Here is a 26,909-nt window from a genome sequence, read left to right as displayed (position 1 = left end):
TAACCGAGAACATGTATTATAAGACATAATATAGAAATATGGATATGCAAGTGGAAGTGGGAATAGGGGATTGTAGATAAAGGAAATTTACTTTTCTTTTGATCCCTTTTTTGTTTTTGAAATTTTCCAAAAGTTTACATTACTTTTCTAATAAATAACTTTAAAAAAGATTACTAAAAGACAAAAACAAATATGATTAAAAGTTTAGGGTACAGAGCTAAACCAAAAGATCTATTGACTATAAACCAACTAATCCTGCCAAGAACATGGTGTTGTATGAAATCCATCAATATTTCATCAGTAAATACACCTAAGATACACAATCTAAGGATTATGAGAAATAAGTGTTTTTGTTCTCAAGTTATATTATTTTTATTTTAACAACACAGGATCAATACAAAGAAGCTAAGCAATGCAAAAACACAAAACAAAAAAACTGCCAATCTCACTATATAGAAATATATAGAAATAACATCACTCCAGGTATCTTTCTACACATATATACAAATAGAAGCATAGATATATAAATCAGTGGAATTAATTTTTAATGAGATTATAGTCTAAATAAAAAGTATTAAATTTAAATTTAATTGAGTTTAAGAGAAAAAAATTTGAAGGGATTTTATGTACTGAAAGACTTCTCTAAACTTAAGAAAAGAGATACAATAAAAAACATTAAGAGAAGTTGAAGTCATCCTTAAAAATTACTTATTTTCATTTTACAGAATATCAATTAAAGTCCCTGCTTTGGGAAATGAGGGCATTATTAACAAAAGCTAACACATGTTGCATGCTTATGGTGTGCCAAGCACTAGTAAATGCCTCAAGTATATTAAATCTAATAATCCTTACAACAACCACATGAGGAAGAAGTATCATTCCCACTTTTCAGATGAAAAAACTAAACCACAGAAATGTACGTTATGGTCCAGAACCACATCACTGAGGAAGGAGCAAAACTAGAATTCAAACCTGGGCCCAGAGCCCTTGGGCTCTTAATTTAACTCCACTGCCTCCTTTCAGGTTTGTGCACTTCATCCCTATTGTTTGTTGAACTTTTTTTGTTTTATCAAATTTTATATCGCTTATATTGTTTTATGTATTCACAATTTACACACTAGTTTAGTATTTATTCCATATTTAGGAGGATTTCATACCCCTCCCCAATCCTTTTACCATGGATTTTCCATTTCTGTGTTTAGTAATTTGTTGTTGTTGTTTTCCCCCATTAAGAACAGCTGAGTCCTGTATTCCTAGAGCTCTTTCATATTTGAGAACGTCTGCTGGCTGCTCTGATATCTTGATTGATTATAATGTTCTTGGATCATTTTTTTTTCCTTTGGAAATTTTCTTCAGATATTTCTCCATTCTGTTTTGGATTGGATCATGTTGTGGAGAAAGTAAAGAGAGCCTAATCTTTCTTTTTTGTGGTGGATTTTTTTCTTCTTCCTGATGCCTAAAGAATGCTTTCTCTTTCTCTCGTTCTCATCTTCCTTTCTGCCTTCTCTCTCTCTCTCATTTTATTCTTAAAATATAACGATTTTACTAAGCTATGGCTTGGTGATGATTATTCTGTACGAAACTTTCAATAATGTGCGTATCTTCAGTCTGCTGTGATCATTCTTTCTTTATTGGAGGGTTGTTTTCTGGTAGTAATTCTTTGAGTGCTTTTCTTGTTGTGTTTGTTAAGTTCTCTAGTTTAGGGATGCCGTCTGTTGAATTGTGGATTTCTGCTCCATATCTATTCATTCCTTTTGATAGTTTCAATATACATCCCCTTCTCCATTTTTTGCCTGGTGAATTGCCTCAGGCCATTCTTCTATCTCAGTAATTCACTTCTCATCTTTGTCCATTCTGTTTCTAATTTATTTGCTCTTTCTATAATGAAGCTGTTTTGGCTCCCAATTGAATTCTTATAATCTCCCATTTCTTCTTCTGTTCTTTTTTTATCATGGTGTTTTAGCTCTTGCTTTATGTATTCCCATAGTAGATTGTCTTCCCATTTCCTTTCACCTTATTTTTGCTTGGGAAATGTTGCCCAGAACTTTTCTTTGCTCTAATATATCTACTTCTTGACTCTTCCCACCGTGCCTAAGAGGAATTAGCTTCCTTTTCTGTAATGTAATTTAGAGACTTTTCTATAGCACAAGGCATGGTAGGAAGAAGGGTGCCCTCAAAGAAAATGGTATATAGTATTTTTAACAGTACCTGGGCTCTTCTCTCATGTCTGAAATTTTCTTAATATTCTGTACTGGGGTTATCTATTAGGGTAGCTAATCACTGTAACAAATAATTCTCAAACTTCGGAGATTTAACACAATAAAAGTTTATTATAGTTCAATTATGTCATAGGTCAGGGAGGATATTGTGGGAAAGGGGGCACAGCTCCTTCCACCTGGTGATGCACCATCCTCATTGCAGGCCTCCAAGTTCACTGTGGAAAGGGAAGAGAAGGAGGATCTCATTTTGGGTTTGGAAGTGGCATTTTTCACCTTTTGTCCATATTCCCTTGGCTGAGACTTAAGTTTCATGGTCCCATTATAGTTTGGATATGAAGAGAAAAGATGTGCTCAGGAGAAAAATTAGATGAGTTTGGTGGGCATTTATCTTTTTTCCTGCAACCAACAGAGGCCGGACGAGGCAAGGAAGGATTTTTTCCCTACGGTTTTCAGAGCATGGTCCTTCTGAAATTTTGATTTCAGATATCTAACCTCCAGAGCTGAGAGGCAATAAATTCCTGTTGTTTTAAGTCACCCAATTTGTGTTACTTTGTAACAGCGGCCCTAGAAAACCAATACATGGAAAACTGGAGAGGATTCTCTGGAATTTGTTGATTTAATAGTGTAGAGGGTTGTCTAGTTTGTGGATGGATGGGTAGAAAAATAGGGGAAGGAAACAAACAAACAAACACACAAGGGTACCTAGCGTTCTTTTTTACTTTGATTGCTCTTTTTCACTCTAATTATTATTCTTGTTATTTTTGTGTGTGTGCTAATGAAGGTGTCAGGGATTGATTTAGGTGATGAGTGTACAGCTGTGTGATGGTGCTGTGAACAATCGAATGTACGATTTGTTTTGTGTGGCTGCGTGGTGTGTGAATGTATCTCAATAAAATGAAGATTTAAAAATAATAATAATAATAAAAAAAATAGTGTAGAGGGGAGGGTTAGGAGGCTTATCACACTGTGTTACTGAACAGCGCTTCAGAATCTTTTTTTCTCTCCCTTGTTAAGAATATGATACTAGGTGGTACCTGTTACCTTGTTTGGTTTAGTTTTCTTTTTTCTTTCAATTATGTAAATGTGACAAAAAGACGGTTTCTGAGAACACTTTGTTTTGTTTCAAAATTCTTTATTTGATAATGACCTTGTAGAAAAGCGTTTAGCAGAGGTCAGTGTGTAGAAGTAAGGACATCCAGGAATAGCCAGCATCAGTGTCACTATTGGACATGAACAATAAAGTAAAACAGGAGGAAACTTTAGATAGGAATGAGACTATTTGTATACTGACATTAAAGAGAGAACAAAAATAATTTGCAGGCTTTTAAAAAATGAACTCAGTGAAGCCATTAAAGCACTTGAACCGTATGATGTCATTTATAATTTCAGCATGTTGAAAATTCTTATTATTTTATGAGAGGCCAATATGTTGATGCCATCAAAGACAAAGCTAGAGCTGGAGTTCTTCAGAACACCACACAGAGCAACGCACCCCTAGGGGCACTTTGTATCCTAGGCCCTAACTCTACTTCTACAGATTAAAAAAATATTTTAGAACATCTTGTTTTCTACTGCCAGGATACGTATTCTTTAGAGCCCATCTGTGCCTGCATCTATGTAATATACAATGTCTGTCATTATTGGTGCATTTTCTCTGCAGATATTCCTAAAGCTGGCAATTATAAAGACTGACGTCTTTTCACCTGCAAATAAAAAAATAAGAATATACTAGTCCATACATTCGATCTTGAGTTTTGACAAGCTGATAAAATGCCATACATATATGTGCTGCCTACACCTTCCTCTACATGGACTACTTTACAGCTGACCATGTTCTAATGAATCCTCTGATATGATTTTTCTCCCCTTCCTTCCTCTCTTCTTCTGTTCCTCTGTCTTGCCCTTCTTCCTCCCTCCCCTTTCTCTATCTTCCTTTATCTGTCTTTAGCAGTTCATTCTGTGCTTTTTCCCTATGATCATAACTACAATCACAGGGTCAATAAAGTTTAGAAAAAATCATATATTCATTAATTTAATGAATATTTCTTATTACCTATTATGTCAAAAACAAGGCAAGGGGAGGCGGGGCAAGATGGCAGACTGGTGAGCTGTATGTTTTAGTTACTCCTCCAGGAAAGTAGGTAAAAAGCCAGGAACTGCGTGGACTGGACACCACAGAGCAATCTGTCTTTGGGCATACTTCATACAACACTCATGAAAACGTGGAACTGCTGAGATCAGCGAAATCTGTAAGTTTTTGCGGCCAGGGGACCCGCGCCCCTCCCTGCCAGGCTCAGTCCCGGGGGAGGAGGGGCTGTCAGCTCCGGGAAGGAGAAGGGAGAATTGCAGTGGCTGCTCTTATCGGAAACTCATTCTACTGATTCAAACTCCAACCATAGATAGACTGAGACCAGACACCAGAGACTCTGAGAGCAGCCAGCCCAGCAGAGAGGAGACAGGCATAGAAAAAAAACAACACAAAAAACTCCAAAATAAAAGCAGAGGATTTTTGGAGTTCTGGTGAACACAGAAAGGGGAAGGGCGGAGATCAGGCCTTGAGGCGCATATGCAAATCCCGAAGCAAAGCTGATCTCTCTGCCCTGTGCACCTTTCCTTAATGGCCCTGGTTGCTTTGTCTATTAGCATTTCAATAACCCATTAGATCTCTGAGGAGGGCCGTTTTTTTGTTTTTTTTTTTTTAAATCCTTTTTGCTTTTTCTAAAACAATTACTCTAAGAAGCTCAATACAGAAAGCTTCAAAGAATTGAAATTTGGGCACGTCAAGTCAAGAGCAGAACTAAGAGAGCTCTGAGACAAAAGGCAATAATCCAGTGGCTGAGAAAATTCACTAAACAACACAACTTCCCAAGAAAAGGGGGGTGTCTGCTCACAGCCACCATCCTGGTGGACAGGAAACACTCCTGCCCATCGCCAGCCCCATAGCCCAGAGCTGCCCCAGACAACCCAGTGTGACGGAAGTGCTTCAAATAACAGGCACACACCACAAAACTGGGCGTGGACATTAGCCTTCCCTGCAACCTCAGCTGAATGTCCCAGAGCTGGGAAGGGGGAGCAGTGTGAATTAACAGAGCCCCATTCAGCCATCATTTGAGCAGACTGGGAGCCTCCCAACACAGCCCAGCAGCCCAGAACTGCCCTGGGGGGACGGCACTCACCTGTGACATAGCACAGTCATCCCTCAACAGAGGACCCGGGGTGCACAGCCTGGAAGAGGGGCCCACTTGCAAGTCTCAGGAGCCATACGCCAATACCAAAGACTTGTGGGTCAGTGGCAGAGACAAACTGTGGCAGGACTGAACTGAAGGATTAGACTATTGCAGCAGCTTTAAAACTCTAGGATCATCAGGGAGATTTGATTGTTAGGGCCACCCCCCCTCCCCGACTGCCCAGAAACACGCCCCACATACAGGGCAGGCAACACCAACTACACACGCAAACTTGGTACACCAATTGGGCCCCACAAGACTCACTCCCCCACTCACCAAAAAGGCTAAGCAGGGGAGATCTGGCTTGTGGAGAACAGGTGGCTCGTGGACGCCACCTGCTGGTTAGTTAGAGAAAGTGTACTCCACGAAGCTGTAGATCTGATAAATTAGAGATAAGGACTTCAACTGGTCTACAAACCCTAAAAGAACCCTATCAAGGTCAGCAAATGCCACGAGGCGAAAAACAACAGAAAATTATAAAGCATATGAAAAAACCAGACGATATGGATAACCCAAGCCCAAGCACCCAAATCAAAATACCAGAAGAGACACAGCACCTAGAGCAGCTACTCAAAGAACTAAAGATGAACAATGAGACCATAGTACGGGATATGAAGGAAATCAAGAAGACCCTAGAAGAGCATAAAGAAGACATTGCAAGACTAAATAAAAAAATGGATGATCTTATGGAAATTAAAGAAACTGTTGACCAAATTAAAAAGATTCTGGACACTCATAGTACAAGACTAGAGGAAGTTGAACAACGAATCAGTGACCTGGAAGATGACAGAATGGAAAATGAAAGCATAAAAGAAAGAATGGGGAAAAAAATTGAAAAACTCGAAATGGACCTCAGGGATATGATAGATAATATGAAACGTCCGAATATAAGACTCATTGGTGTCCCAGAAGGGGAAGAAAAGGGTAAAGGTCTAGGAAGAGTATTCAAAGAAATTGTTGGGGAAAACTTCCCAAATCTTCTAAACAACATAAATACACAAATCATAAATGCTCAGCGAACTCCAAATAGAATAAATCCAAAAAAACCCACTCCGAGACATATACTGATCACACTGTCAAACATAGAAGAGAAGGAGCAAGTTCTGAAAGCAGCAAGAGAAAAGCAATTCACCACATACAAAGGAAACAGCATAAGACTAAGTAGTGACTACTCAGCAGCCACCATGGAGGCGAGAAGGCAATGGCACGATATATTTAAAATTCTGAGTGAGAGGAATTTCCAGCCAAGAATACTTTATCCAGCAAAGCTCTCCTTCAAATTTGAGGGAGAGCTTAAATTTTTCACAGACAAAGAAATGCTGAGAGAATTTGCTAACAAGAGACCTGCCCTACTGGAGATACTAAAGGGAGCCCTACAAACAGAGAAACAAAGACAGGAGAGAGAGACTTGGAGAAAGGTTCAGTACTAAAGAGATTCGGTATGGGTACAATAAAGGATATTAATAGAGAGAGGGAAAAATATGGCAAACATAATCCAAAGGATAAGATGGCCGATTCAAGAAATGCCTTCACGGTTTTAACGTTGAATGTAAATGGATTAAACTCCCCAATTAAAAGATATAGATTCGCAGAATGGATCAAAAAAAATGAACCATCAATATGCTGCATACAAGAGACTCATCTTAGACACAGGGACACAAAGAAACTGAAAGTGAAAGGATGGAAAAAAATATTTCATGCAAGCTACAGCCAAAAGAAAGCAGGTGTAGCAATATTAATCTCAGATAAAATAGACTTCAAATGCAGGGATGTTTTGAGAGACAAAGAAGGCCACTACGTACTAATAAAAGGGGCAATTCAGCAAGAAGAAATAACAATCGTAAATGTCTATGCACCCAATCAAGGTGCCACAAAATACATGAGAGAAACACTGGCAAAACTAAAGGAAGCAATTGATGTTTCCACAATAATTGTGGGAGACTTCAACACATCACTCTCTCCTATAGATAGATCAACCAGACAGAAGACCAATAAGGAAATTGAAAACCTAAACAATCTGATAAATGAATTAGATTTAACAGACATCTACAGGACATTACATCCCAAATCACCAGGATACACATACTTTTCTAGTGCTCACGGAACTTTCTCCAGAATAGATCATATGCTGGGACATAAAACAAGCCTCAATAAATTTAAAAAGATTGAAATTATTCAAAGCACATTCTCTGACCACAATGGAATACAATTAGAAGTCAATAACCATCAGAGACTTAGAAAATTCACAAATACCTGGAGGTTAAACAACACACTCCTAAACAATCAGTGGGTTAAAGAAGAAATAGCAAGAGAAATTGCTAAATATATAGAGACGAATGAAAATGAGAACACAACATACCAAAACCTATGGGATGCAGCAAAAGCAGTGCTAAGGGGGAAATTTATAGCACTAAATGCATATATTAAAAAGGAAGAAAGAGCCAAAATCAAAGAACTAATGGATCAACTGAAGAAGCTAGAAAATGAACAGCAAACCAATCCTAAACCAACTACAAGAAAAGAAATAACAAGGATTAAAGCAGAAATAAATGACATAGAGAACAAAAAAACAATAGAGAGGATAAATATCACCAAAAGTTGGTTCTTTGAGAAGATCAACAAGATTGACAAGCCCCTAGCTAGACTGACAAAATCAAAAAGAGAGAAGACCCATATAAACAAAATAATGAATGAAAAAGGTGACATAACTGCAGATCCTGAAGAAATTAAAAAAATTATAAGAGGATACTATGAACAACTGTATGGCAACAAACTGGATAATGTAGAAGAAATGGACAATTTCCTGGAAACATATGAACAACCTAGACTGACCAGAGAAGAAATAGAAGACCTCAATCAACCCATCACAAGCAAAGAGATCCAATCAGTCATCAAAAATCTTCCCACAAATAAATGCCCAGGGCCAGATGGCTTCACAGGGGAATTCTACCAAACTTTCCAGAAAGAACTGACACCAATCTTACTCAAACTCTTTCAAAACATTGAAAAAAATGGAACACTACCTAACTCATTTTATGAAGCTAACATCAATCTAATACCAAAACCAGGCAAAGATGCTACAAAAAAGGAAAACTACCGGCCAATCTCCCTAATGAATATAGATGCAAAAATCCTCAACAAAATACTTGCAAATCGAATCCAAAGACACATTAAAAAAATCATACACCATGACCAAGTGGGGTTCATTCCAGGCATGCAAGGATGGTTCAACATAAGAAAAACAATCAATGTATTACAACACATTAAAAACTCGAAAGGGAAAAATCAATTGATCATCTCAATAGATGCTGAAAAAGCATTTGACAAAATCCAACATCCCTTTTTGATAAAAACACTTCAAAAGGTAGGAATTGAAGGAAACTTCCTCAACATGATAAAGAGCATATATGAAAAACCCACAGCCAGCATAGTACTCAATGGTGAGAGACTGAAAGCCTTCCCTCTAAGATCAGGAACAAGACAAGGATGCCCGCTGTCACCACTGTTATTCAACATTGTGCTGGAAGTGCTAGCCAGGGCAATCCGGCAAGACAAAGAAATAAAAGGCATCCAAATTGGAAAAGAAGAAGTAAAACTGTCATTGTTTGCAGATGATATGATCTTATATCTAGAAAACCCTGAGAAATCAACGATACACCTACTAGAGCTAATAAACAAATTTAGCAAAGTAGCGGGATACAAGATTAATGCACATAAGTCAGTAATGTTTCTATATGCTAGAAATGAACAAACTGAAGAGACACTCAAGAAAAAGATACCATTTTCAATAGCAACTAAAAAAATCAAGTACCTAGGAATCAACTTAACCAAAGATGTAAAAGACCTATACAAAGAAAACTACATAACTCTACTAAAAGAAATAGAAGGGGACCTTAAAAGATGGAAAAATATTCCATGTTCATGGATAGGAAGGCTAAATGTCATTAAGATGTCAATTCTACCCAAACTCATCTACAGATTCAATGCAATCCCAATCAAAATTCCAACAACCTACTTTGCAGACTTGGAAAAGCTAGTTATCAAATTTATTTGGAAAGGGAAGATGCCTCGAATTGCTAAAGACACTCTAAAAAAGAAAAACGAAGTGGGAGGACTTACACTCCCTGACTTTGAAGCTTATTATAAAGCCACAGTTGCCAAAACAGCATGGTACTGGCACAAAGATAGACATATAGATCAATGGAATCGAATTGAGAATTCAGAGATAGACCCTCAGATCTATGGCCGACTGATCTTTGATAAGGCCCCCAAAGTCACCGAACTGAGCCATAATGGTCTTTTCAACAAATGGGGCTGGGAGAGTTGGATATCCATATCCAAAAGAATGAAAGAGGACCCCTACCTCACACCCTACACAAAAATTAACTCAAAATGGACCAAAGATCTCAATATAAAAGAAAGTACCATAAAACTCCTAGAAGATAATGTAGGAAAACATCTTCAAGACCTTGTATTAGGAGGCCACTTCCTAGACTTTACACCCAAAGCACAAGCAACAAAAGAGAAAATAGATAAATGGGAACTCCTCAAGCTTAGAAGTTTCTGCACCTCAAAGGAATTTCTCAAAAAGGTAAAGAGGCAGCCAACTCAATGGGAAAAAATTTTTGGAAACCATGTATCTGACAAAAGACTGATATCTTGCATATACAAAGAAATCCTACAACTCAATGACAATAGTACAGACAGCCCAATTATAAAATGGGCAAAAGATATGAAAAGACAGTTCTCTGAAGAGGAAATACAAATGGCCAAGAAACACATGACAAAATGTTCAGCTTCACTAGCTATTAGAGAGATGCAAATTAAGACCACAATGAGATACCATCTAACACCGGTTAGAATGGCTGCCATTAAACAAACAGGAAACTACAAATGCTGGAGGGGATGTGGAGAAATTGGAACTCTTATTCATTGTTGGTGGGACTGTATAATGGTTCAGCCACTCTGGAAGTCAGTCTGGCAGTTCCTTAGAAAACTAGATATAGAGCTACCATTCGATCCAGCGATTGCACTTCTCGGTATATACCCGGAAGATCGGAAAGCAGTGACACGAACAGATATCTGCACGCCAATGTTCATAGCAGCATTATTCACAATTGCCAAGAGATGGAAACAACCCAAATGTCCTTCAACAGATGAGTGGATAAATAAAATGTGGTATATACACACGATGGAATACTACGCGGCAGTAAGAAGGAACGATCTGGTGAAACATATGACAACATGGATGAACCTTGAAGACATAATGCTGAGCGAAATAAGCCAGGCACAAAAAGAGAAATATTATATGCTACCACTAATGTGAACTTTGAAAAATGTAAAACAAATGGTTTATAATGTAGAATGTAGGGGAACTAGCAGTAGAGAGCAATTAAGGAAGGGGGAACAATAATCCAAGAAGAACAGATAAGCTATTTAACGTTCTGGGGATGCCCAGAAATGACTATGGTCTGTTAATTTCTGATGGATGTAGTAGGAACAAGTTCACTGAAATGTTGCTATATTATGTAACTTTCTTGGGGTAAAGTAGGAACATGTTGGAAGTTAAGCAGTTATCTTAGGTTAGTTGTCTTTTTCTTACTCCCTTGTTATGGTCTCTTTGAAATGTTCTTTTATTGTATGTTTGTTTTCTTTTTAACTTTTTTTTCATACAGTTGATTTAAAAAGAAGGGAAAGTTAAAAAAAAAAAAAAAGAAAAAAGACAAACAAGGAAAAAAAAAAAAAAGATGTAGTGCCCCCTTGAGGAGCCTGTGGAGAATGCAGGGGTATTGGCCTACCCCACCTCCATGGTTGCTAACATGACCACAGACATAGGGGACTGGTGGTTTGATGGGTTGAGCCCTCTACCATAAGTTTTACCCTTGGGAAGACAGTTGCTGCAAAGGAGAGGCTAGGCCTCCCTGTATTTGTGCCTAAGAGTCTCCTCCTGAATGCCTCTTTGTTGCTCAGATGTGGCCCTCTCTCTCTGGCTAAGCCAACTTGAAAGGTGAAATCACTGCCCTCCCCCCTACGTGGGATCAGACACCCAGGGAAGTGAATCTCCCTGGCAACGTGGAATATGACTCCCGGGGAGGAATGTAGACCCGGCATCGTGGGATGGAGAACATCTTCTTGACCAAAAGGGGGATGTGAAAGGAAATGAAATAAGCTTCAGTGGCAGAGAGATTCCAAAACGAGCCGAGAGATCACTCTGGTGGGCACTCTTACGCACACTTTAGACAACCTTTTTTAGGTTCTAAAGAATTGGGGTAGCTGGTGGTGGATACCTGAAACTATTAAACTACAACCCAGAACCCATGAATCTCGAAGACAGTTGTATAAAAATGTAGCTTATGCGGGGTGACAGTGGGATTGGGAATGCCATAAGGACCAAACTCCACTTTGTCTAGTTTATGGATGGATGTGTAGAAAAGTAGGGGAAGCAAACAAACAGACAAAGGTACCCAGTGTTCTTTTTTACTTCAATTGCTCTTTTTCACTCTAATTATTATTCTTGTTATTTTTGTGTGTGTGCTAATGAAGGTGTCAGGGATTGATTTAGGTGATGAATGTACAACTATGTAATGGTACTGTAAACAATCGAAAGTACAATTTGTTTTGTATGACTGCGTGGTATGTGAATATATCTCAATAAAATGATGATTAAAAAAAAAAAAAAGAAAATTGGTGACAAAGAAGTCTGGGGAAGAGGTATGTGGATAGACATTTCTGGGTGGGCAAAAAACATGAAGATATTTGTGTTCCGTGTGAATGCTCACCAGAGGGTGACTTCAGCAGAGGAAGATTTTAATAATTAAGTGGATAAGATGACCTATTCAGTGGGTACCAGTCAGCCTCTTTCCCCAGCCACTCCTGTCGTTCCACAATGGGCTCATGAACAAAGTGGTCATGGTGGTAGGGATGGAGGTTATGCATGGGCTCAGCAACATGGACTTCCACTCACCAAGGCTGACCTGGCCACAGCCCCTGCTGAGCACCCAATCTGCCAGCAGCAAAGACCCACACTCAGTCCCCAATATGGCACCATTCCCGAAGGTGATAAACCTGGTGGCAGGCTGATTACATTGGATCACTTCCCTCATGGAAGGGGCAGTGATTTGTTCTCACTGGAATAGACACATACTCCAGATATGGATTTGCCTTCCCTGCACGCAGTGCTTTCCAAAACTACCATCCACGGACTTAAGGGATGCCTTATCTACCATCACGGTATTCCACACAGCATTGCTTCTGACCAAGGAACCCACTTTACAGAAAATGAAGTGAGGGAATGGGCACATGCTCATGGAATTCTCTGTCTTACCATGTTCCCCATCATCCAGAGGCAGCTGGGTTGCTAGAACAGTGGAATGTCCTGTTGAAGACTCAATTACATCACCAACTAGGTGGCAATACCTTGCAGGACTGGGGCAGTGTTCTCCAGGAGGCTGTATATGCTCTGAATCAGTATCCACTGTATGGGGCTGTTTCTCCCATAGCCAGGATTCACGGGTCCAGGAATCAAGGCGTGGAAATAGGAATGGCACCACTAACTATCACTCCTAGTGATCCACTAGGAAAATTTTTGCTTCCTGTCCCTGCAACCTTAAGCTCTGCTGGTCTACAGGTCTTAGTTCCAAAAAGAGGAGTGCTTCCAGCAGGAAACACAATAATAATTCCATTGAACTGGAAGTTAAGACTGCCACCTGGCCACTTTGGGCTTCTCATGCCTCTGAATCAACAGGCAAGGAAGGGGATTACTGTACTGGCTGGGGTGCTTGATCCTGACTATCAAGAGGAAACAGCACTGTAACTACACAATAGAGAAAAAGAAGAGTTTTCTGGAATACAGGAGATCTCCTAGGGCATCTCTTAGTACTACCATGCCCTGTGATTAAAGCCAATGGAAAACTACAACAACCAATGAAGGCAGGACTACCAATGGCCCATAAACTTCAGGATTGAAGGTTTGGGTCACCCCACCAGGCAAAGAGCCACGGCCAGCTGAAGTGCTTGCTGAGGGTAAAGGGAACGTGGAACGTGTAGTGGAAGAAGGTAGTGCTAAATATGAACGATGACTGCACAACCAGTTACAGAAATGAGGACTATGATGGCATGAATATTTCCTCCTTGTTTTGTTATGACTGTATCATTCATTTCGCGGTATTAAAGTTAAAGGAAAACAAGTTTAAGAAACAATGTCACCCAAGGATTTGTACCCTATTCTGGAGAGCTTTAGTGCATTTCCAGTTGTATGCAGGACAGCTGAGTACTGTTAGGTGAAATATGTGTCTGTTATTGTTCTCTACTTAGAGATAAAGTATGGTTTAAGGTGCTGTGTATAACTGTCAAGTTGATGAGGGGTGGACTGTGATGGTTAAGTTTATGTGTCAACTTGACCAAGTGATGGTATCCAGTTGTCTGATCAAGCAAGCACTGTCCTAACCATTTCTCAAGGACATTTCTGGCTGGTTAATAAGCCAGAAGGCTGATTTATTAAATCATCAGTCAATTGACTGCACCTGTGACTGATTCCCTCAACGAAGGGCATGTCTTCCACAATGAGAGAATTCAATCAGCTGGATTTAATCCAATCAGTTGAAGACTTTTAAGGAAGAGAGAGAGAGGACCTTCACTTCTTCCTGAGCTAGCCAGCAAGGAGTTCACTGAACACCTTCCTCGACATTGCCAGTTTGCTGCCTGCCATACAGAATTTCGGCTCGTGCATTCCCATGGTTGCGTGAGAGACTTCTATAAAATCTTATATTTACAGATAACTCTTGTAGATTCTGTTTCCCCAGAGAACCTTAACTAATACACCAGGCCTCCTCACTCCCCCAGCGTGGCCCTTCCCTCCCCTCTCCACCCCACACTCCCACCTGATGGACACCCCACCCCAACACTTGGCTCCCCCACTCCACTGCACGCCTCTGTTCACTCACTGTGGACACCCACTCATAACCGAGCTTGGGGGAGTCCTGCCCTGCCACCCCTGGTAGTGTGACCCCTGACCTCACCATGGACCTCAGAGTTCCCACACAGAAAACAAGCCTATCCAGAGATCAGTTCAGACAGTTTCCTCCACGTGTCCACAGGCTCCAGGAAGGGCCTGCTGGCTTCATCCTTTCAGTCAAGGAGCAGGGGGAGGGCACTAAGACTCCCCAGTCACCTGCCACACACAGGTGGCTCAGCAGCATTCCACACATGCATCCAAGCTCTGTGAGGGGTTGTTGTTGCTGTGCCACCCATTGCACAGAGGGAGCTGGGATGCACGGAGGGCAGGTGTTTCCCAAGTCACCCATCAAGAGTGGAGCTGATCTCAGCCAACTCTGCAAATTAACACACTGCCCTCCCCCCTACATGGGACATGACTCCCAGAGGTGTAAATCTCCCTGGAAACGTGGGACGTGACTCCCAGGGATGAACCTGGACCCGGCATCAGGGGATTGAGAAGGTCTTGACCAAAATGGGAGAAAGAAAAGAAACAAAATAAAGTTTCAGTGACTGAGAGATTTCAAATAAAGTCTAGAGCTCATTCTGGAGGGTATTCTTATGCATTATATAGATAGTCCCTTAAGTTCCCAGTCTATTAGAATACCTAGAAAGACATGCCTGAAACTGTTGAACTGTAAACTTGATTCTTGATGATAGTTTTATAACTAGATAGCTTGTACTGTGGGACCATGTGACTGTGAAAACCTTGTGATGACACTTCCTGGATCCAGTGTGTGAGCAGATGAGTAACAAAATAAGGATAAATATAAATAAATAATAGGGGGGATAAGGGATATAGGATGTTTGAGGTGTTCTTTTTTACTTTTTCATGTATTTTTATTTTTTTTAGAGTAATAAAAATGTTCTAAAATTGAAAAAAAAAAAAAAAAGGCAGGAACTATGTTTACAGAGATGAAAACAATAGAACTGAAAAATATTCAAAATATAGTGGGAGAGAGAAAAGACTATCAAAGTACGACGAGTGCAATAATGGATATATTCAAAAATTTATGGTTACAGAAGAGGGTCATCTATTCCATTAAAGTTCAATGGAAAGTGGAATTCAATATCCTTAGGTACTCACAGTAGAGTTATCTCCTTTCTGAATCAATACCAGGGTTCCATCTCTAGCGAGTCTTTCTAAAGGTGTCTTCTGCATTAGTTGATTGTTTTAACATGGCTTGATAGAGACATCTCTTCAATAGCCTTCTCTTTTGATGTCTCTGTCTCAGTTTTTAGTGCAGATTTGACTAATGTAGACTTTATCTTATGGTAGCTGAATGCACTGCAAGCTAAGAGGGCCAGAAGCTTTTGTCATTCCCAGTCCATAATGTTCCCATCTCTCCAGTTATGGTTGTGAGGATAACATCATTTTCTATTCATTTTGATCATCAAATCAAGCAATTGTTTCAATGAACTAATTTTCCTTTTGCAGATTTGAATGTTGTTATTACTGAAAAGGAAACTAAATGAAGATTCGTGGATCCTAAGCAACTTACATAAGGGAAGACTGGCTTTTTATAACTTTTCCTCTCTCTAAAAGAAGATGGTAGTGTTGATGATTTGATAGACACAGAACTCTTTGCCTACTCAGTCAACTGCGAAATCATTCACAAATATTACTGCCTAAGTTTCAGTTTTCCAGTTTTTTGTTTTTCATCTTATATAGGCCCTGCTTAATATCAACTCTCAAGTCCAATTATGTCAAAAAGTTTCCTCATTAGGGAAACAGCAAATAGTTCTTACAGTAGTTGGAGAAGGAACATTACTGGTTGTGTCAGTTCGAATGTATTGTGTCCCCCCAAACGCCATTATCTTTGATGCAATCTTGTGTGGGCAGATGTATTAGTGTTGATTAGATTGCAATTCTTTAATTGAGTGTTTCCATGGAGATGCGACCCATCCAACTGTAGGTGATAACTCTGATTGGATAATTTCCATGGAGGTGTGGCCCCACCCATTCAGCATGGGCCTTGATTAGTTTACTGGAACACTATATCAGCTTAGACAGAAGGAGCGGGCTTGCTACAGCCAAGAGGAACACTTCGAAGAATGTAGAGGAGCTGAGAGCAGAACTGCAGAAGAGAGACAGTTTGAAGATGGCCGTTGAAAGCAGACTCTTGCTCCAGAGAAGCTATGAGAGAACAAATTCCCCAAATCAACTAAGAGTGACATTTTTGAGAAGCTGAAGCCTAGAGAGGAACATCCTGGGAGAAAGCCATTTTGAAACCAGAACTCTGGAGCAGACACCAGCCATGTGCCTTCCCAGCTAATAGAGATTTTCCAGACTCCATTGGCCATCATCCAGTGAAGGTACCCGATTGTTGACGCCTTATCTTTGACACTTTATAGCCTTAAGACTGTAACTTTGTAACCAAATAAACCCCCTTTATAAAAGCCAATCCATTTCTGATGTTTTGTGAAAAGGCAGCATCAGCAAACCGGAACCCTGGTATCTTGGCAAGAGGGTGTGTTTGACCGGTTATGCTTCTAATCATGCAAACAGGTTTGAAAACCACTAGTGAATCTTTTGGAACTAAAAATCCTTCTTAATCAGATGGTAAATGGAGTAGGCAACTTCTTAACTGGTATTCTGAGATATTCTACTCCAAAATGTCAACTCGCCACCCACAGTTTATACCTTAACTTTCTTAACCTTATTCTGTTGGGTCTGAAAAACTATTGGTGTTCAATGCCTTAAAGGATGAGGAAGAAATGGGGGCGGGGGGGGGGAGAGGTGGTACAACATTGCTGTTGTTGGTCAAAAGCTTCTTGATTTACAAAGGCTATTTATGAAAAGGTGCTCTAAATCTAAGTTGAGCCAAGTACCTAAAATGATGATGATGATGACGACGATGATGATTATGATGATTGTAACAGCTAACATGTATGAAGCAATTACAGTAAGCCAGGAACTTTGCTAATAACTTTATATGGATTATATTTAATCCTTACAACAGCAAAAAGTTAGATAATTTTATCATCCGTGTTTTGCAGATCAAGAAATTGAGGCTTAGAGAAGTGGACTAAAGGGTCATGGGCACACAGCTACCAAGTGTTCGGACAGAGAATAAACCTCAGATTTCTGAGTGCTGTCAGAGCTCTCAAGCAATGTCCTGGCTGTGGAATAAAGATGACTTGGGCTGGCTTACCTTCCTTCCCATTTCAGCTTTCTTCAAAACGGTGTCTCTCAAATTCTCACCTAACTGCTTATTTATTTATCCTGTAGCCATTCATTGGCCTCCAGCTATGGTCTTAGGACTGTGCTAGATGCTGTGAATATGAAAATGAAAGGTAGTCTCTTCCCTCAAATAACACACGACCCAATGGGAGAATTAGACAAAATAAACAAAGAATTGTAATACAGCATGTAAGTATCACATATGGGGAAGCAAGGAGCCCCAGAGGCCCTTCGCCAAGCGCTGGGGGAGGTTTATGTATCTGGCGTTTGGGTGATCCTACACCATGCTTTGCCCTCCTTTAGAATTCTAAGAGGTGCAGACTTTTCCCTCCCTCTCTTCTTTGCTGTTCTTTGTCCCATTCTTTCTTCAAATAATGAATTTATTTAGATGAAAAGCAACCAGGCCCACATTCTCCATTCACTAGCTGGATCACCTGGGCTGCTTACTTAACCTCTCTGATCTTCATCTTTTCTCATTTGTATTTCTTAGGTTTGCTGTGAATATTAAATGAGATAATGCTATCAGTTTCTAAGCACCTTTCTGCTTTATTTTTCACATACCCTTACCACCTATTTATATATTGTTTCATCAGTTTGTTTTCCTTTCCCACTAGTATATATGGAAGGCAGGGATATTATCTGCTTTCTTCATTCCCATAACCCACGTACCAAGACTAACAATTGGCGCATTGTAGTTGAATAGATAAATGAAAGACAGCAAAGCATTTAGGAGGGTGTCTGGCTCATAGTGAACATCCAATAAAAGTCAGTTTTTATGATTATGATGATTACCTGACATATCTTAGCATTTTAAAAGTGGCAAAACTGGCATTACTTACAAGGGAGAATTGGTTAACATTTGTTTTGTATTCCCTCTTTAATTATCTTTGGCCCATTTCTATTTCTCTATTATTCTTAGTCATTTGAATAATTAATACCCCAAAAGTATTAGGTTTACTGTTAACACTGGCATTTAAGAATTAAGGGGAAATGTCTGAACACAGAATGATTCAAGAACAGAAGAATGAACCCTTAATTGTGTGGTTTGAAATTAGTGGTTGAAATACTGGCACTAGCAGTGGAGGTATTTTGGGGGAAGGTAACACAAATCAGGAGTGGCTGCCTGCCTTGTTTTTTACCTCAGGGTTGGCCATATAGGCCTTTTAGAGTCCCAACCCAAAGGTGGGGATTACAAAATCCTGTCAAATGTTGGAGGGAATTGTTTGCCAACTTTTAAAACTCTTTTTTTTCCCCTTTTGCACCTCTTAAATCACACCACTGACTCACTACATTCTAAGTATAACACAGTTTGATGACGTCCTATGGATTTATAGCATGAACTTTTTCAGGTTTAAGATTTGACTCCTTGTGTTGCCCTGAAGGAAATCTCCATCACCACTTCTGGTTGGGTAGGGCAGCAAGTGGTGGTAATCCTGACACATACATAAGGTTTCGTGACTCATGGCTACTCCTTGTATTCAACCAAACCCTGACAAAGACACCTTCTGAAATCATCTCCTTTGATTCAGTTTCATTTTATAACTTCAAAGGAGGCTCAACTAGTTTTAAGTCATTAACCCAGATGCTGTTTTCTGTATCATCAGAGAAATATGCAGGCACCTTTTTGGGTTTTCATATCTAAACTGTTAATCTATACATTGTTTTGATCCCAAGGATCACGTCCCCATAGGTTCATTTTGTCTAGCTATAATATTTTTTTTCTGTGGGATATCTGTTTTATTTACTTCTAGTGTTCATTAAATGATATTTCATTTCATTCTGGATGAAACCATTGATTTTCTGTCAGATGCTTCCTCAGGTGATGTAGCTGATGAACAGCTACCAGAACAGGAAGCTATAAAAAACACAACTTTTTGAGGATGCTCCAAATTTCAAATAAAGATTGTATGGTAAATCAATGCTGAAAATATCATAGCAGTTTTATTTCTAATGTGAGATACCCTATAAAGGTGCCTAAAATCATACTCAGTCTTTCATAGGATCATATTGTATTAAACACTACGTATGTCTGTAAAATTGATCTGTGTGCTTATTTCATTAAAAAAAGTTGCCTGTATTCATCTTATTATATTCTTTCTTCATGTGCTTTTTCTATTGGTTTTGTAAGTTATACTCAATGAGGAGGAAATAATTGCATGAAAAATGCGTTCTCTTCAGTTTTCTTAAGTGTTTGAAGAAGGTAGCACTGTTTGCCCAATCAGCATTTCTTCCCTAGTATTTTATTCCTGGATGGAGGCTGATATATCAGGATATTTGTCCTTTTAATTTTTTTTTCCGGCGTACTTTAAAAGAAAGTTTACAAATTCTCGGCTGCATTAGAGAAACAATGTTATTGTGTGTATATTCAATTAAAAATAAGATATCAATTTCCTGCTCAAATAGCATAATTTGTGGCAAAAATAGATTCTTGTGATTTAAGGTTTGCTGTTATTATCTCCATTTGTGCAGATTCGGTCCCACAGCTTCAAATTCATAATATTTGACAGCTATTTAAATTAGAAACTAGAATAATCTTAGATTCATTGACACATTTGAAATCAGAGGATAGAGTTACATGTGGGGAGTATCCCCTAGAATAATAGCTGCTTGGCTTATACTTGTTCCCACCCTTGGTGGGAAATTCACAACCTCCCTCCTGAACAGGTCTTTTCTTGAACGGCTCTGGTCAGAACATTCTTTCTAATATTGAATTAAAATTTAGCTCCTTTGGCTTTCATCCATTGGTGATAAAACAGACACGTTCATCCTTTTTTCTTGATAGCCTTTCAAATCTTTGCCCAACATTTTCTCCTCAAAGCCAAAATTACCTTTGCTTCAATAGTCCATGGTTTTGAGACCCTCTGCTGCACTGGTAAGTTTCTCCCATTTGTTTATATGACTCCTCAGTGTTCCTCTGGATATGGTTCAAACACGCAGAGTAGGGCAGGATTATCATTCCCTTAATTCTAAATATTAAACTTCCAATTAACTGCTTCAGGAGCCACAGCACGCCATCATGTCATGTGTAACTTTTTTTTACAACTAAAACATATTTGTCTTTTACATAAGATTCTGACCAAGAAGCCATACCTTCTCTTCCTGGTACTTTATGGTGACAGGACTCAGATGAAACTGGGAGTGTATTAACCGAACACAAGCAAATAAAGAAGTAGGAAAGTATTTCAATTGTTACAAATAGATTTTTTTTCTTTCTCTTTAATGCTTTGCAAATTTTATAGCCATTATGCTAATAAAAGTGTTATTGCTCAGTGGCATGCTGGAGCCAGCGTGTGCTGGTTCACAAGGGCAGATTCACGGTGCACATATTCCCAAATCTGAGTTCAGTGACATCAAGTTGGTAGCTGGAAATTGGCCATAGTGGGAGCATCTACACCACGGAAAGTAGCAACTGCTACAAACCAGGGCTTTAAAAAAAAACAACAACAAAAAACAAACCCAGATTGCTGGTTGTTAGATATCTACCAACATACCACTGATAGTATTGGACCAATGTTAATTTCCTGATTTTGATAATTGTACTAAAGTTATGTAAGGGAGTATCTTGTTTTGAAGAAACAGATACTAAAATATTTAGAAGCAAGTAAATTTTATGTCTACAACTTACTCTTAATAGGCTCAGAAAAATAATTTATACACATGCACACACTTAAAGCAAGATAATTGACAGTCACAGAGAGAATGATAAAGAAAAGACGCTAAAACGTTAACATTGGGGAATTTGGGAGACAGTTATAAGTAATTCTTTGTACTATTTTGGTTACTTTTCTGTAAGTCTGAACTTATTTCAAAATAAAAAATTATGAAGAAGTGTCCTTGAGGCTGGGATATAGTGCTATGTGAAAGGGAGAACACAAGATATGAGCAACAACAAGACTGACACTCTTGAGAGGTGAAACAGGCTAGTGGTCAGGAGCACAGATCCCAGAGCCAGGCTGCCCAGGTTCAAAAGTCAGCTCGGCTGACCTCGGCGAGTGATCTCACCGCCCTCCCCACTACATGGGACCTGACTCCCAGGGGTGTAAATCTCCCTGGCAACGCAGGATATGACTCCCGGGGATGAACCTGGACCTGGCATTGTGGGATTGAGAACATCTTCTTGACCAAAAGGGGGATGTGAAATGAACCGAAATAAAGCTTCAGTGGCTGAGAGATTTGAGATGGAGTCGAGAGGTCACTCTGGTGGACATTCTTATGCACTATATAGATAACACTTTTTAGGCTTTAATGTATTGGAATAGCTAGAAGTAAATATCTGAAACTATCAAACTGCAACCTAGTAGCCTCGACTCTTGAAAACGATTGTGTAACTATGTAGCTTACAAGGGGTGACAGTGTGATTGTGAAAGCCTTGTGGATCGCACTCCCTTTATCCAGTGTATGGATGGATGAGTAGATAAATGGGGACAAAAACTAAATGAAAAATAGGGTGGGTTGGAGGGGATGATTTGGGTGTTCTTTTTTATTTTTATTTTTTATTCTTATTCTGATTCTTTCTGTTATAAAGAAAATGTTCAAAAATGGATTGGCGTGATGCATGCACAACTGTATGATGGTACTATGAACAGTTGATTGTACACCATGGATGATTGTACGGTATCTGAATATATCTCAGTAAAACTGAATTAAAAAAAAAAAGTCAGCTTGGCTAGTTATCTGCTGTGACTTTGGTGCATGTAACCCCTGTGTGCCTGTTTCATCTGTAATACCAATGCCATGCAGTTGTAAAGATTGCAGGAGTTAATGAATGAAGCACTTGGGTTAGTGCCTGATGCTTAGTGAACATTAGCTAGTACTGTTATTATTGGCTTGGCATTCCAAAACAGGGTATTGAAGTTTCCCAGTGCCTGGTGCACGAGAGACAAAAGTACTCTCCAGATACCAAAATCTTGGCTATGAGCACCAAGAAACAAAGCAAAAAGTATACTATAACCAATATGGAGTATGAGGTTGTAGGATAAAGAGGTAAGAGCAGTTTTAAGTCACAAAATAGGGAAATTAAGAAAACAAAACAAAACAAAAACAAAAAAACAGAAACTCAACAACTCAGAGTAAACTCTCCTTGGTTTGAGAAAGATTTGAATAGAAGAGTCAAAGAGCTTAGATAAAAACAAGGCTTTGCTCACTGCTTTCTTCTTCTACCCTTCCTGGTTTGTAATGTTAGTAAGTGTCAATGTTGATGATGATGATTGTATTTACTAAGCATCAACTATGTGTCAGACTGCTCTAACTGCTTTACCTGGATTATCTCATTCAATCCTCCCAACAAAACTTTGTAGTAGGGATTGTTATCCCTATGTTTATAGGTAAGGACTTTGATGCAGAAATGTTAATTGTCCAGAGTCACAGAGTTAATAAGTGTTGAAACAAGATTAAAACCCAAACAGTAAACTCCAGAAACCTGCACCACTTTAGATGAGTTTGGGGATCAAAAAAGAAAATTGATTTGTGCCTTGTATCCCACATTGAACTGTAGGAGGAAAGAAACCTGACTGCATGTTAGAATGGAGGCAACTGTTCTCATCATTTTACAAATATTGAACAGATTCCATTCTCACAACAAACCTATGGGGTGCTTGTTACTATGAGCCCCATTTAAAGAGGGGGAACTGAGAAAGTGAGATAAAGCAAATTGCCAAAGGTCATGGCCAGCCTGACTCTACAGCTTTTGAACGTAACCACTACCTTCTCATGCTCTTCGTGATGTGGATCATATTTCTCCAAATACCTTATTTCCAGTACATCAGGTTTTTCCTGAGAGCTGTGACTAAATGGGAAAAGCATAAGGTTTGGAGGCAGATTTAACATGAATTCTCCTGATGACACTAGACAAGGAACTTGTTGTCTGGCTTCTACCATGGGGCTAATTATACTCATCTACATGCATAGGTGTTTATGGAGATTATCCCATTACTATCTTGACTTCACTTTAAAGGTGCATAGTGTAGACACCCTGGCTGTGGAGTGGAGGCTGATCTTTAAGGCCTGGCTTGTAAACATGTAATCAGAAGAGCTTGTGCTGCCCAAGAATCCAGAGCAGGTTTTAAATAGCTCTGAGAGCGCTAAGCTGGTCTTTTCAAGTCCAAGTTATCAAAAATAGTTCCCTGGTTTATGTGGGTGGCCATAAACACCGAGCCACAAAGGCCATTCTGCTTTCACCTGTCTACAGAGGCAAGCACAAACTTACAGCATTTCCAAATATGAATTATAATTTAAAAATCTACATCTTTCAAACTTGGTCCTAGGTACAGACCTGTGAGGTCCCTGAGTTTCCCTGAGTTTGCTAGAATCACTATTTTTTTAACCAAATACCTCTAAGATAGAGAACAGGGCCAGTGGCCAGGTCCTCCCTTCACCAGAATATTTCAGCCATAAACAGAGAGAGGCCTGGCTATTTTTCTGAAGACAACTTGAAAATCTTTGATATTATTGCTTAACTTGTTTTACCTGATCTGTCTAATAATTTACCTGGAAGAAGTATTAATATGATCCTGTTGCTCTGCTCACTTCTTTTCCTTAGGCCTGAGAGATAAATTGCAATTTTTCTAAGTCTATTTTATGAATTTTCTTCCTGAGAACAGTTCTGATCAATATCTATGTATTAAGCCAGTGAAGAGGAAAAAAAAAAGATTTCCATGCTGGGCTATTTTCTAGAATGCTGGTCATGTGGAAATACTATGAAATGTGAGAAACAAACTAAATAAAACTGAAGAATAAACATTCAAAGTACAAAGGGAGCCAAATTCTGGCACTATTCTCTACTTTAAAAAAATCTGTTGCTTTGATCCAGAAAAGCATATTTATGTCAGTGTTTTTTTTTTTTTTTTTTTTTTCCCTATAAAAGGGTTTTCTAAGTTCTCTTCTAGCAGAACCCATTATAATTGAATGAAAGACTTGGTCATGATCCTTTAATATCATTGCTGATCAACAAAGAACTTGGCTTAATTTTACAGGTGAGCTGATGAGCTGTATATTTCGTTGATTCATGATTTTAAGTCAATATTTATTCAAAGAATTGGATAGAGAGCATTTTATTTTCCTTATTTATAAAATAAGTAGCTATTTCTTGAAACTCTGCAATATTCTTTTTCTACTACTTTAAGGTAGGCAATTTACTAGGCCAGTTGCTTTTTAACTTACTGGTTCTCAAAAATATTTTTAAACATTGCTCTCTGGGGCCTCATGACTTACTCTATAAATTTCTGCTGCATCATAACTTTTCTTTCATATGCATATTGCTTACCATGGGACCATTTCAATTTTCTGGAGCCCTTTCACATTCATCACTGTGACTTTTTATGCCTCACTCAGTTTAAATTTCTCAAAAGAGGAATCTGACTGGCCCATCTCATCAGGTCACAGAGGATATAGAGGTCATTGAACCTGGTATGTGTTGGGTACCCTTGGGCCAAGTGTCCACTCCTGGTCAGCCACAGAAGCTGAGGGTAAGCGAGGTCTCAGTCTTAGAGAGCACTGAGCAAGGCCAGGTCTATTGGCATTTGGGGACCCTAAAGATTACTTAGTTGCTAGAAAAGTAGTTCTTTTGAAATAAATCCCTTACAGTTTGCTGTGGAGTTCTTGAACTTGATTTATTTCACAATCATGACCTTAACTAAGACAAAGAATTAAAAACAGTCTTGAAAACTGTTGCTGACACAGTTGGTTGGCAGACCCAATAGTTCTTCCTACTTGTCTAGCTGGAGAGTTTCCATGAATTTTAATTCATTCCTGTATTAGTCAGTGTTCCCTAGGGAAACAGAACCAACAGGAGCTATCTGTAAATATTATGAGGTTTTATAAAATTGTCTCACTCAACTGTGGAGATGCATGAGTCCAAATTCCGTAGGGCAGGCTACAAGTCTGGAATTCTGATGACGGTTTTTCAATGAATTCCCCAGGAGAAGCTGGCTGGCTGAAGTAGAGATGAAAATTCTCTCTTCCGACAGCTGAAATCATCACAGCACCTTTTAAAGCCTTCAAGAAGGCATTCTCCTCAGTTCATTACAGATGTAATCAGCCAAAGATGCAATCAACTTAATGATGACTTAAGTCCATGAAATGTCCTCACAGTAACAATTAGGTCAGTGCTTGCTTGACCAAACAACTGGGCACCATGACCTGGCCAAGTTGACACACGAACCTAACCAGCACAGTTTCCTAGCACAAGCAACATGTGGGGCTGCACTGCCTTCATCCCCTTCCTCCTGCCCTGACTACTGGTGCTATGCCTAAAGCTGTCACAGCCCTCTTGTGCCCCTTAGGGACTCTGACAGAGGCAAGCCACCAAACTGGTGTCACCTGTCTTCCACAAGAAATATTTTTTTATGTCACTCTAAATCAGATTTCTTATAACTTGCCTTTGAATGTTATCCCAACTGTTAATATCAAAATATGGTTATACCAAGTATTTACAGGATTGATGATGTTGAAGCCAAACCAGATATTGTCCCATTTTTTCAATGCAATGAAAAATTTAAAGAGCAATTTTGAACTTGGAAAGCTTATTTATTAGTTTGCCTTTCCCCTTTTCATACCATTTTTCTCTTCATAAGTCTAACAAGGAGTACTGCCTCACAAGAACCGGGCAAACTGTATTCTTTCATAAATAATGTTTTTTACAAATTAGTGATTTCCCTCAAAACATTATTATAAATCTGTATAAACATTTCTACGTTGAAAGAATTGAGAGTTGAAAAGCAAAATTTAGTTAAAAACGAGAGGATAAATTAGATCTCTTTCCTTCCTCCCTTTCTTCTTTATTTCTCTCCAGCTCACTCCTTCCTTTCTCAATGTTTTTATTCTTTAGTCTTCTCTACTTCCATTTTTCTGTCTTTCTTAGAATTGGCTCTTTTATCAGTGCAATGTGGCATATTTTTCGTAAAGATTCCTAGGTATTTTTCTTGGTATTTATGCCTTTGTGGCAGACATTTTATTTTCCTTATGATTTTTTTTTTTTTTTGTCAGCATGTTATACAAGAAAACCAGTAATGAAAGATTTTTCCAAATTCTCAATTTCAAATAATTTGCCACCATTTTTTTTCTATAGAAAGATAATCTTTGGGTGAAGGACCTGCCATGTGTCACAATTGTAAATTTTTAATCCAAGTGAAAATAAGAAATTAAAAAATGATAGCAAACATTTTTTTACTTACCAATATTTTTCCATTCACATGCACAAAATACTGCTTATTTTAACATTATATCTACAAGCTAAGTGACATAACTCCCTCAGTGTCTGACAAAAAAGGCTGGGCTAAATAACACAATTTG

Source organism: Choloepus didactylus, chromosome 14 (genome assembly GCF_015220235.1).
Source record: "Choloepus didactylus isolate mChoDid1 chromosome 14, mChoDid1.pri, whole genome shotgun sequence".
Lineage (NCBI taxonomy): Eukaryota > Metazoa > Chordata > Mammalia > Pilosa > Megalonychidae > Choloepus > Choloepus didactylus.
The sequence above is the reverse complement of the archived record's forward strand: the minus strand, read 5'-3'. Positions refer to the sequence as shown.